This window comes from Meriones unguiculatus, assembly GCF_030254825.1.
Source record: "Meriones unguiculatus strain TT.TT164.6M chromosome Y unlocalized genomic scaffold, Bangor_MerUng_6.1 ChrY_unordered_Scaffold_35, whole genome shotgun sequence".
Classification (NCBI taxonomy): domain Eukaryota; kingdom Metazoa; phylum Chordata; class Mammalia; order Rodentia; family Muridae; genus Meriones; species Meriones unguiculatus.
In genome coordinates, this window is record NW_026843712.1 from 2,995,903 (window position 1) to 3,007,411 (window position 11,509).

At 41.7% G+C, this 11,509-nt stretch overlaps 1 pseudogene; it reads left to right on the forward strand.

Moving 5' to 3' along the window:
* LOC110542664 (stabilin-2-like) overlaps positions 1–9,247 on the forward strand; it is a 146,515-nt pseudogene extending 137,268 nt beyond the window's left edge.
* Positions 9,248–11,509: the final 2,262 nt, after the last annotated feature.

Below are 11,509 nucleotides of genomic sequence, written 5' to 3' on the forward strand. Positions count from 1 at the left end.
CATGCCCCTCCCCAAGTCCACTGAGAGGGAAGTTCCTCCTCTCTATCCTTCTGATCTTAGTCTATCAGAGCTCATCAGGAGTGAATGGATTGTCATCTTTTGAGGTCTGGTAAGACTTTTCCTACTCAGGGGTTAGTGATCCAAGAGCAGGCCAATCAGATTATGGGCAGTCCCTCTTTCCATAACTATGTAACCCAACTGGACACAAAACTGCCATGGGCTACACCTGTGCAGTGGTTCCAAGATATCTTTATGCATGGTACTTGATTGGAGTATGAGTCTCTGGGAAGAACCCTGTGTTTAAATTTCTGGTTCTCTTGCTCTCCTTGTGGAGTTATTGTCCTTTCCAGATCTTACTATTTCCCACTTCTTACATAAGATTCCATGAACACTGCCCAAAGTTTGGCCATATGTCTCAGTATCTGCTCTGATAGTCTGTAGAAAAGAGCCTTTCAGAGGCCCTCTGTGGCTGCTTTCTAGTTTGTTTCTGGTTTTCTTCTTCTTCTGATGTCCTTCCTCTTTGCTTTTTGGGATGGGGAGTTAGCATTTTAGTTAGGGGCCTCTCTCTTGTGTAGGTTCTTTAGATGTACAGATTTTAAAAAATTCTTCCTATATTACATGTCTGAATGCATGAGTATAGACTGTTTGTGTCTTTCTGCTTCTGGGACAGCTCACTCAGGATGATTCCAGATCACACCATTTACCCCTAAAATTTCATGTTTTCCTTATTTTTCATTGCTTAGTAATACTCCATTGTGTAGATGTACCACAAATTCTGCATACATTCTTCAGTTGAGGGGCAACTGGCCTGTTTCCAGCTTCTGGCTATTACAAAGAAAGCTGCTAAGAACATGGTTGAGCAAATGTCCTTATGTGTAATTGAGCCTCTTTTGGATATTTGCATAGGAGTGGTATGGCTGGATCTTCAGGAAGTGCTATTCCTAGTTGTCTGAGAATAAGACAGATTCATTACCAGAGTGGTTGTACACGTTTACACTCAAATCAGCAGTGGAGGATGGTTTCCATTTCTCTACAACCTCTCCAGCATATGCTATTGCTTGAGGTTTCCATCTTGGCCATTCTGATAATTGTAAGGTGAAATCTCAGGGCCTTTATAATTTACATTTCCCTGATGGCTATTGACATTGAGCATTTCTTTAAATGTTTTCTGCCATTCTATATTCCTCTGCAGAGAATTCTCTGTTGAGTTCTGTTCCCTAGTTTTCAATTGGATTACATGGATTGCTTCGTTTCAGCTTCTTTATTTCTTTATATATACTGTATATTCGTGCTCTGTCAGAAAAAAGGTTGGTGAAGATTCTTTTTGAATCTGGAGGCAGTCATTTTGTTTTGATGACAGTATCCTTTGATTTACAAAAGCTTTGAAGTTTCATGATGTCCACTTTATTGATTGTTGTTCTTAGAGCCTATGCTGTTGGTGTTCTTTTCAGGAAGTTCAAATCTCTATAAGCCACAAAATTTGAAAATCTAAATGAAATGGACAATTTTCTTGATCGATTCCACTTAACCAAAACTGAATCAACCCAGGTACATCTATTAAATAGTGCTATATCCCTCAAGGAAATAGAAGCTCTCATCGAAATCTCCTATCCAAAAGAATGCCAGGGTCAGATGTTTTCAGCGCAAAATTCTACCAGAATTTCAAAGAAGACCTAACTCCAGTTCTCTACAAAATATTCTACAAAACAGTAACAGAAGGAACACTACCAAACTCATTCTATGAAGCCACAGTCACTTCAAAACTTAAACCTGTCAAAGACCCAACAAAGAAAGAGAATTTCAGGCCAATCTCCCTTATGAACATTGATGTGAAAATACTCAACAAAATACTTTCAAACTGAATACAAGGTCACACCAAAGATATCATCCACTATGACCAAGCAGGCTTCATCCCAGATATGCAGGGATGGTTCAGTATAAGGAAATCCATCAATGTGATCCACCACAATAACAAACTGAATGAAAAAACAAAACAAAACAAAACAAAACATGATTATCTCCTTATATGCTTAAAAAGCATTTGAAAAAATCAAACATACATTCATGTTTAAAGTCTTGGAGAGATCAGGGATAAAAGGCATATATCTAAACATAGTAAAGGCAATATACATCAAACTGAACAGAGAGAAACTTAAAACATTCCCACTGAAATCAGAGACAAGGCAAGGCTGCCCACTCTATCCATATCTCTTCAAAATAGTTCTGAAATTCCTTGCTAGAACAATAACAGAGTTGAAGGAGATCAAGGGGATGCAAATTAGAAAGGAAGAACTCAAATTATCACTATTTGCAGATGATATGATAGTTTACATGAGTGACCCCAAAAATCCTTCCAGGAACTCCTACAGCTGATAAACACCTTTACCAAAGTGGCCTAATAACAAATATCTCAAAAAGTTCAGTAGCCCTCCTGTATACAAAAGATAAAATGGCTGAGAAAGAAATTAGGAAAACAACACCCGTCACAATAGCCATAAGTGACATAACCAAGCAAGTCAAAGACTTGTTTCAAAAAAAATTCAAGTCTCTGAAGAAAGAATTAGATGAAGAGATCAGAAGATGGAAATATATCCTATGCTCATGGCTTGGCAGGATTAACATAGTAAAAGTAGGCCATGCCTTAGTTGTACATAAAGGAATTAATGCTCAACTAAAAGGAAGCTTGATGGTGTTCAATCAGATGATTGACCTCTTGCAGGAGCAAATTGATACCCTATGGCAAATCGCTCAACCTGGCTGTCAATGAAAGTATGCTGGACTTTGTGTCAGTAGCACAAAAATTCTCATACAACATGAGAATTTTTCCTGTGCTGCAAATCTGTGTAAACAATTGTCGAGCTATATTTTAGGTAATTGGACTGGAGAATTCGATACTACTATGGAGCAGCTGAGAGTGGCCATTGTCACAGTAAATTCTACCAGAGTGGACGCAGGACTAGCCACAGGATTATCAACATGGATTGCTGCAGCCATGAGTCATCTGAAGGAATGGGCGGGCATGGGAGCATTAGCAGGCCTTCTGGTGTTGGTCTCCATGGTTTGCCTGTGGTATATATGCAAGATTAGAGTCTCACAACAGTGTGATGCAGCCATGATCATTCAGGCCTTTACAGCCATTGAAGCAGGACATTCTCCCCAAGCATGGTTGGATACCATAAAAAGCTAAAATGATACGCTCAGGATGCGAGGCTAAGCACTGCACTCAGGGTCAGCCGCTTTGGACCCAGAGAAGAGCATGTCTGATTGCATGCGGGTTGATGCCCCAGGTCCCCCCTCTGAGAAAAAGGTATCGGACGGGTCTGATGCTCTTTGGGTGGATGACACCTAAATGAACATCGGTACAAAGTCCCAATTTATTTCTAATATCAGAGATCAGACCTCTACTCTTGCCTGATGCGTCTAAAATAAAAAGGGGGAACCGTAGAGAGCTGCGGAATGCTATGCCTTAAAGATGGAGCTGGTTTCCGCCTTCCACCTTCCTGATGGTGAGTTCTCTCTGTCACGAACAATTCCACATTTGGCTAAGGCTGAGGATCTGGCTTGCTTCCATATATGTGGACCTATCTGCATTGCCCACGTGGCACGCCTGGGTTGGCTACCAAGAGGCTATTTAAGCTATGGGCTGGCTTTCCCCAGGGTCCGAGGATTGTTCAAGGTTTCTGAATAAACTGCATTGAAAAAAAAAAAAAAAGATAGCAATAGACAACTGTTTTTAAAGTACAGTTTTATTACTTCTTTTTTTTTCTAATATTTTTAATTATTCTCATTTCCCTAAAAAGGTTTTAATACTACAAATCTTAGACAAGAAAAGTAAAATGGGAAATACACATTATGAAAAAAGAAGGTGGGAATAAGATAATATGTGCTTTTATGTGTTTTTCGTTTATTTGTTTGTTTATTTACCAAAGATTTCTCTTTGTTACTAAAGTAATGTACAATCTTAGGAAATTCTCATATGACAGATAAAATAACAATTTATTCAAAGATAAAAAAAAATGGCCATCTTACCAAAAGTAATGTACAGATTCAATGCAATTCCCATCAATTTACCAACACAATTTTTTACAGACCTGGAAAGATAAATTCTCAATGTCCTATGGAATAACAAAAAACCCAGAATTGCTAAAACAATCCTCTTCAATAACAGCTCTTCCGGATGTATCTCCTTCCCTGATCTTAAGCTGTACAATAGAGCAACAGTAATAAAAACTGCATGGTACTGGCATAGAAACAGGATGGTGGATTAAATGGACAAACAGAAAAAGCAGAAATAAACCCACACACACACTTATGGACACCTGATCTTTGACAAAGATGCCAAAACCATACAATGGAATAAGATAGCATCTTCAAGAAATGGTGCTGGTCTAAAATGCTGGTCTACATGCATGATCTATTTGCATGTAGAAAAATGCAAATAGATCCATACTTATCAGACTGCACAAAACTAAACTTCCAGTGGATCAAAGTCCTCAACATAAAACCAGACACATTAAATCCCTTAGAAAAAAGAGTTGGGGAGGCCATAAAACACATTGGTACAGGAGACAACTTCCTGCAGTTCTTTAAGTCCTGTTAAATGCTCTCTTTTCTTTTGAAGTAGTTTCCCTGAGGGATTTGACCTCCTGACTGAGTTCAGTTTTAGTGTACTGAGCTGCATCCTCTATGTCAGAATCAAAAGATAAGGCTGGTGCACAGAAAGGAGGAACTTTAATATATGGAGTCAATAAAAAGGGGGCAGCTGCCAGAGCCAGGAAAGACAGTCTAAATTAAGGTATCTGGCAGCTTTTTACTCAAGGGAAGTGGCCTTTTCAGGGAAAGTTAGGTCATTAGGACCGTCCTGTGTCTGCAAGTGAAGAGTTGGTAAGGGAGGGGTAAAGGAAATGGGCTGCAGGTTGAACTAGGACTGGAGCCTCTGGTTATGGCATATGTATGGAAATAGGGAGGGAGCTCAGGAAGGTTGGGGTATTGCAGCCTTGTCCCTACCTACTTCAACATAATTGGGACTGCCTCTAGAATCCTTTTTGAGGAACTTTCCAGTTTGAGAAACTACCTCAGCCAAGTCAGGTTGGGAATGTCTGACCTAAAGAATATCATTAATCAAATTCCAGTAATAATATGTCTGAACAGGCACCTTTTGTTGACCAGAAGAATCATAAATTTTTTTTGGACAATTTCCAGCTTTCTGCCAGAGTCTTACATCAATAGTGCCTTCTTGTGGAAACAAGGTGCAAATATTAGTAATTGAAACAAAGAAGCTAAATAAATCCTTTTTCTTAACCCTTACTGAAGGAATCTGGTAATTAGAATTCTGCCTCTTGGCCTTGGCAGATGTGGGTCTTATCCATCATTCCATTTCTCAGAGACTGTACTTGGCAGTCAGTCTCTGCAGGCAGGGTGCTCTGAGCCTGAGAAGTAGATAGCAATCTCTCTGTAACTTTGGGAAACAGACTGCAAACTTTGTGCAACCTTGAGTGAGACCTCTCATGTTTTGGCTAAGTAAAATTGCCTGGGTGAGAAACTGCCTGCACACTTTTGTCTATGTTAAGTGTTAACCTGACACCCATTAAATCAGCATGTAGACTTGGTGTCCTTCTCTGTGCCACCCTGTCTCTCTCTCTGTCCAGCTTTATCTCAGGTGGTATTTAGCTGTCACTGCTGGCAGGTGATATCCAGCCTCTTTAAGTGAAGAATGTATTTCATGGTTTTTTTTTTTTTTACATGATATATTGTAATAACTGCAGTTTTTGTTTACTTGGCTCAAAGAGCATGGCTTATTTTTTACTTCTCAAAATTCATAAAATAAATACCAAGGTCTTTTGACCTCACCTAAAGGTTTGAGAAACTGGTTTAAGTTTCTTGTTAGACTAACTAAACGTTATTGTTTTAAAATACCTGATAAATTTTAAAATGTATTGTAAAATTTAACTCTGATGGTCCAGGACCAAACTCAGAGGTGTTGAGTCAAACTGTCTCATGTGTAAAAATATTAATATCATCAGCCAGATTTCAAAATATCATCTGGTATCCACAAATAAACATATACACACATAGAGACATAACTAAGGAACATAGAAATCCTCCATTGTCACCTTGGAGTAACAAGTATAGTCAAATAGCAGGGTTTGACCAGCCTCTACTGGACACAAGTACCACAAATTCCACAAGGAGTAGACCTTCTCATGGGTCCCCTCCACACACATAGATACCAGAAGGAACAGAGCACCCATGGCCTTCTCCACAGCTTCCAAATGGAGAGCAGGCTCCAGCAGCCCTATTATCACATAAAATACTGTCTCAGTGAACCTTTCTCCTGGTGCCAAAGAAAGTAGAGATGTATAAGCCTCTTCCCAGGGAATTGGAGAGTCCTTCATATTCCCTTGACCAGATTGCAAACTCTCCCAGTTTCCCCAGACTTCGAGAGCAAACCAAAACCAGAAACCAAAGCGGACAGCCAGCACACAAAAGCAAAAAAACAGAGACAAGAGAAAGAACAATGGTGGTCCCGGCTTTTTAAACATTTACCTATTTTTTTAAAACCTGTTTTTGTAATATTAAAACAAAGCATGCTCTTTAGGAGTGACATCATAAAGCACATTTATAATTTTAAAAGTAAACCAACTTTAAAATTTACCAGAGCAAACAATCCAATTTTCTTATTGTTATTATTATTTACTATTACTATTACTTTTATTATTATTATTACTATTGTTTTTATTGTAGTTTTTCTAATTCTCTTAATAACTGGACTTGTTTCCTTTCCAATTGCACTTTCTCTTGAAGAACAGTAATGTCTTCCTGCAGTGGTCATGTATATCCTGCACATGTGGCAGTGAAAGCCATGGGGGGAGGGGGAGGGCAGAGGGCACAGGCAGCCCATCTGCATTATGTATGAGACTTGGCAGTTTCTTCCTGTGACTCCCTTTCATCCTCATTATCTAGCTCAAATTATTTTCTGCTCTCAATTTACACAAATCTGTTTGAGCTCCTTTATGAACATTTGAAATCACATTAGAAGTACTTTTTTTTTTTTTTCCTGCCTGTTTGGCTGCTCCATTTTCTTTAAGCCATTCTTTAGCTTGTGAGATCAAAATTTTTCATTTTATCAGTCTCATGCCTAGGATCCAACACGTCTCTAATTAAATTCCACAGAAGAACAGATATAACAGGTACCTTCTCAGGACCGTTATTAGTGTAATATTTTTGCAATTGTTTCCCTACACTCTCCATGTTTCCATATTTACATACATTACACTGGGAAGGAGGGACATACATCATTTACAAACTAAAGGGTATAAGGGAATTTCTCCCAACTCCTCCTGTTTATTTTAACATTGACTGCTATTGTTCTGAACAAATGATTAAGCTGCCTGCCTACCTTGTCTTCCTCTGTGTGATGGGCAGTATCACAAAGCACTGTTTTTACTTAGGCATCTGGAGCTCCAAAAACCAATGTTTCTCACTTTTGCCCCTCTTTTTCAAGGTCCCTTTTTTGTGCACCAACTGACCCATCCCACAGGCTAGTTGAATAGGATCCACCTGAAAGAAGGAAATTGGGAGACAGAGATGTGAATAATGGAGGTAAGACGGATTCCTGATAAAGTCTCAATTTACTGAATGTGCACACAACACTAATAAGGCAAAGGGTACAAGCATTTTTTTTTCACAGTAGCAACACATCTGTGCCACCTGGCAAGGCTTGCAGGAATTAACTCAAGGTTATACAAAGTTTGCTGTCTGCTTCCCAAGGGTGCAGGGAGCTTTCTATCTACTTCTCAGGCTCAGAAAAGCCCACCTGCAGAGACTGACCACCAAGGACAATCTCTGAGAAATGGAACTATTAATAAGACCAGCATCTGCCAAGGCCAGGAGGCAGAATTCCAATTACCAGACTCCTTCACCTTACTCCTCACATCTTGAGGGACTCCTTGAGACCCTATAAAAATAAGTCATGCTTACTCCCATTATTCATCATTCTGACTTACCTCTTACTAATTTACTGCTGCAGAAGATTGCAAAATTGTTTTATGGTTTGAGATACCTCCTGCAAGATATCTCAAGAATGTTTCCTTAAGATATATCAAAGATGATCCAAGACTGATGAGCAGATGTTCTCACCTAAATCTATCTCCGATGACCTAGGGTCCTAGTGTGGCTTTTGGTAACTTTTCCACTAATTGGCAGTGGCTCCACTAAATGGCTTTGGTTCACTAATTGGCTTTGGCTTCAGTAAATACCTTTGTGTCCAGGCATGCCTGTAGTTCCCACCCTCAGGAAGCTACAACAGGAGGATCACAGAAAGCTTGAGAACAGCCTGGACTTCACGGCAGGATTCGGTTTCAAAAATGGGAATAGTTAAGGGGGGCAGGTTGTAAACTATCCAGGGAAATATCTCAGCAATAGATACATGCCCCATCTGCACAAGGCTCTGAACTCCAACAGCCCCTCCTCTTTCTACTTTCCTCTCTTTCTCCTTCTCACTCTACACCCCCTTTCATTCACACAGAAAAAGAGAGAGAAATCTAACTATTTATGTAAAATTGCCTGTCCTTGTAGTATTATCAAGCGAAGCATTTTGCATGCAAATTCAGGTCACTGGAGTATAGTAGAATTAAGGTTCTCAGGATAAGCAAAGAAGTAACAAAAGTTAATGGAATTTAGAAAGGATTTCGTAGCTGGATCCATGAAGTCTTTTGTATAAGATGAAATTTTCTTTAAATGGAAAATAAAATTAAGAGAAAGAATTAAGATTGAACTAACATTTCAAAGTTCCTTCCAGCCCCCTCAGTTTGCATCCTGCAATAACATCCTTGGTAAATAAAATGTTTTCAGTCAATTCTTTTAACTGGCCAAAGAAGCCAGCAAGACTTTCATAGTCAATTGTGAACAGCAAATGGTACCAAAATTTGCTAACTAGATATCTGGGGCTTCTTTTCCCAGGTGCTGGTTCCTCAAGGAGGTCTAAGTGGCTCCTTACCAATTCTACTCATGTGACTGGACCAGTTGCTTTCCTATTCCATCTTCCAAGGCGATATCATTATAAGTAACATGTTCTCTGCTAAACCATTTTGACAAGCTGTCTAGGAAGGAGGGTCCCTCATTGTCTAGCCTGTCTTTGCAGCAATACAATTAGGCAAATGCAATCACGGCTGCAGGTGCTTACCCACTGTTTGCTCCAAACAATGAGGCCATCAAGAAGTATCTCAGGGAGAAGAAAGCCACAACTCTAGAAAGTGTCAACAGCAGCAGTCAAAATTTTCTCTTTAAGATTTCTTTTTAGAGCCAGATGCAATAGTGCACACCTATAATGCCAGCACTTATGAAGGAAGGTGCATGAGGATCTCTGTGTGTTCAAGGACAGCCTGGTCTACAAAGTGAGTCCAGCAGAACCACAGAAATTCTGTTTCAAAAGAAAAACAAAAAAGATTTTTTTTGTGTGTGTTTTTATATATTTTTCTTAATTATTTGTTACATTTTCTTTCACTTTGTATCCCAGCTGAGGGCCCCTCCATCATATCCTCCCAATCTCTCTCTCCTTTCCTCTTCTCTCCCTATGCCCCTCTCCTACTCTACTGTTAGGGGAGATCCTCCTCCACTTCTATCTGATCCTAGCCTAGCAGATGTCATTAGGAGTGCATGCATTGTCTTCCTCTGTGGCCTGGCAAGGCTGCACTCACCCCCACACGCCTCATGGGGAGTGATCAGAGAGCCTGCCCATGTGTTCACATCAGAGAGGTTCCCTGTATCACATACTAGTGAACACACTTGGAAACTGAGTCTATGGGCTACATCTGAGCAGGGGGTTTATGTCCCCTCCATGCATGGGCCTGCAGAGCCCACAGGTAGGGAAAGGATCTTCCCCAAACCTGTATCTGACAGAGGGAGGGCTTATATCCAGAATATATGAAGAGCTTAAGAAGTTAATCACCGAGGGGGCGGAGCCAAGATGGCGACTAGCACACACAGTTTCTGAGCAGTGGGATACCTGATCTTCTGAGTTGGAGAATGGAAGGACCCCCAACCCAGGAAAACCACAGCGAGGCTTTCTGAACACCAGAGAACATCGCAGGAGGTGAAAACTTTGGCCTCCGGTCACCCGGAGACTTGCTTGGGGAGGGAGAGAAAAGATCCTTTGTTCTTGCTGCACTCCCTTCCCCCAGACCTCCTTCCTCCTCGGCACAGAGGCACAGCGGACTCATCTTTCTCAGTGCAGACCTAACTGCCTGGGGTATACAATCGCTGAGACGGAGCCCCAACCACTTTAGCGGCAGACAAAAGCCAGCAGTACGTACCCCGGAGTCCCAGATTCGCGCAGGGGCTGCACCATCCTCCCAGGGCGCGAATCTGCTAGACACCATACTAGCTCCGCAGGATCGCCATCACTGACTTACGACCCGCCCAATCCCACAGTGACAGAGAATACGCTATATACTCACATAAACCAGGCAGAAATGTCATACAACCTGGACACACCAGGCACTGGGCCTCCCAAGCTTGGAGAGCACAACGAAGAGATCCCAGGACTTCCCAGAAAGCATTGGGACTAGCAAGCCAGTCTCCAGTTACAGCAGGATGTGGCAGCGGAGCAGTACTGAACTGGCGGGGCACCACAGCCCTCCAGTTTAAGACCAACCAGGGCCAAACCAGAGAACAGAGAGCCTGATTACCCCATCCCTGCTGAAGTGACCACCCTGAAATCTCCAGCTGCAGCAAGACCTCAGAACCTGGCAGTGACAGCAGCACAGAACTGGCGGAACACATCAAAGAAGCAGGGCCAAACCAGAGAGCAGAGAGCCCCGGATACCAAGATCTCTGCCAAGAGACCTGCCTGTAAGTGAGTGCACCCTTGAGAATCTGCAGTTCCCCAGATCCTGGCTCCTTCTAAATCAGAAGCCAGGCATCGAACCCCCCTCCCACCCACATACCCACTTTGAGAAGCAGAGGGGCACTAGGGACATTGAAGTTCCTGCCCTGTGGGCCTGATTGAGGAGCTAAGACAGTTAATACCAGAAATTGCGCTGCGATCATCATTAGCGCCAGCGACATATACAGTACAGAGCCCCTCCCACACACTCAAGGGTTCAACATTAGCCATCACTCTGTCCCTCGAGAAACTCATCCACGCACACTTACACACACAGACACACACGCGCGCACGTGCACACACACGTTTGCATTTGCCCCGTTTGCGCCTGCGTACTTTCCTCCCACAGGTACAGCTAGTCCTCAGCACATGCTGAGAGTGCTCAGCTTCCTGAAGAACTCTCCAGACACCAGAGAGAGACAGCACCAGTCTGATCTGCAGAATCCAAAAACAAACAGGGAAGGTTTCAGATAAGCCAATGGCCAGAGGTAGGCGAAAGAACACTTCCAACATAAATCAGGACATCATGACTTCACCAGCAAACCCCAAAATCGATGGATACACCAATTCAGCAGAAGCACAGGAAAATGATTTTAAAGCCATGCTTGCCCAATTATTTGAGGC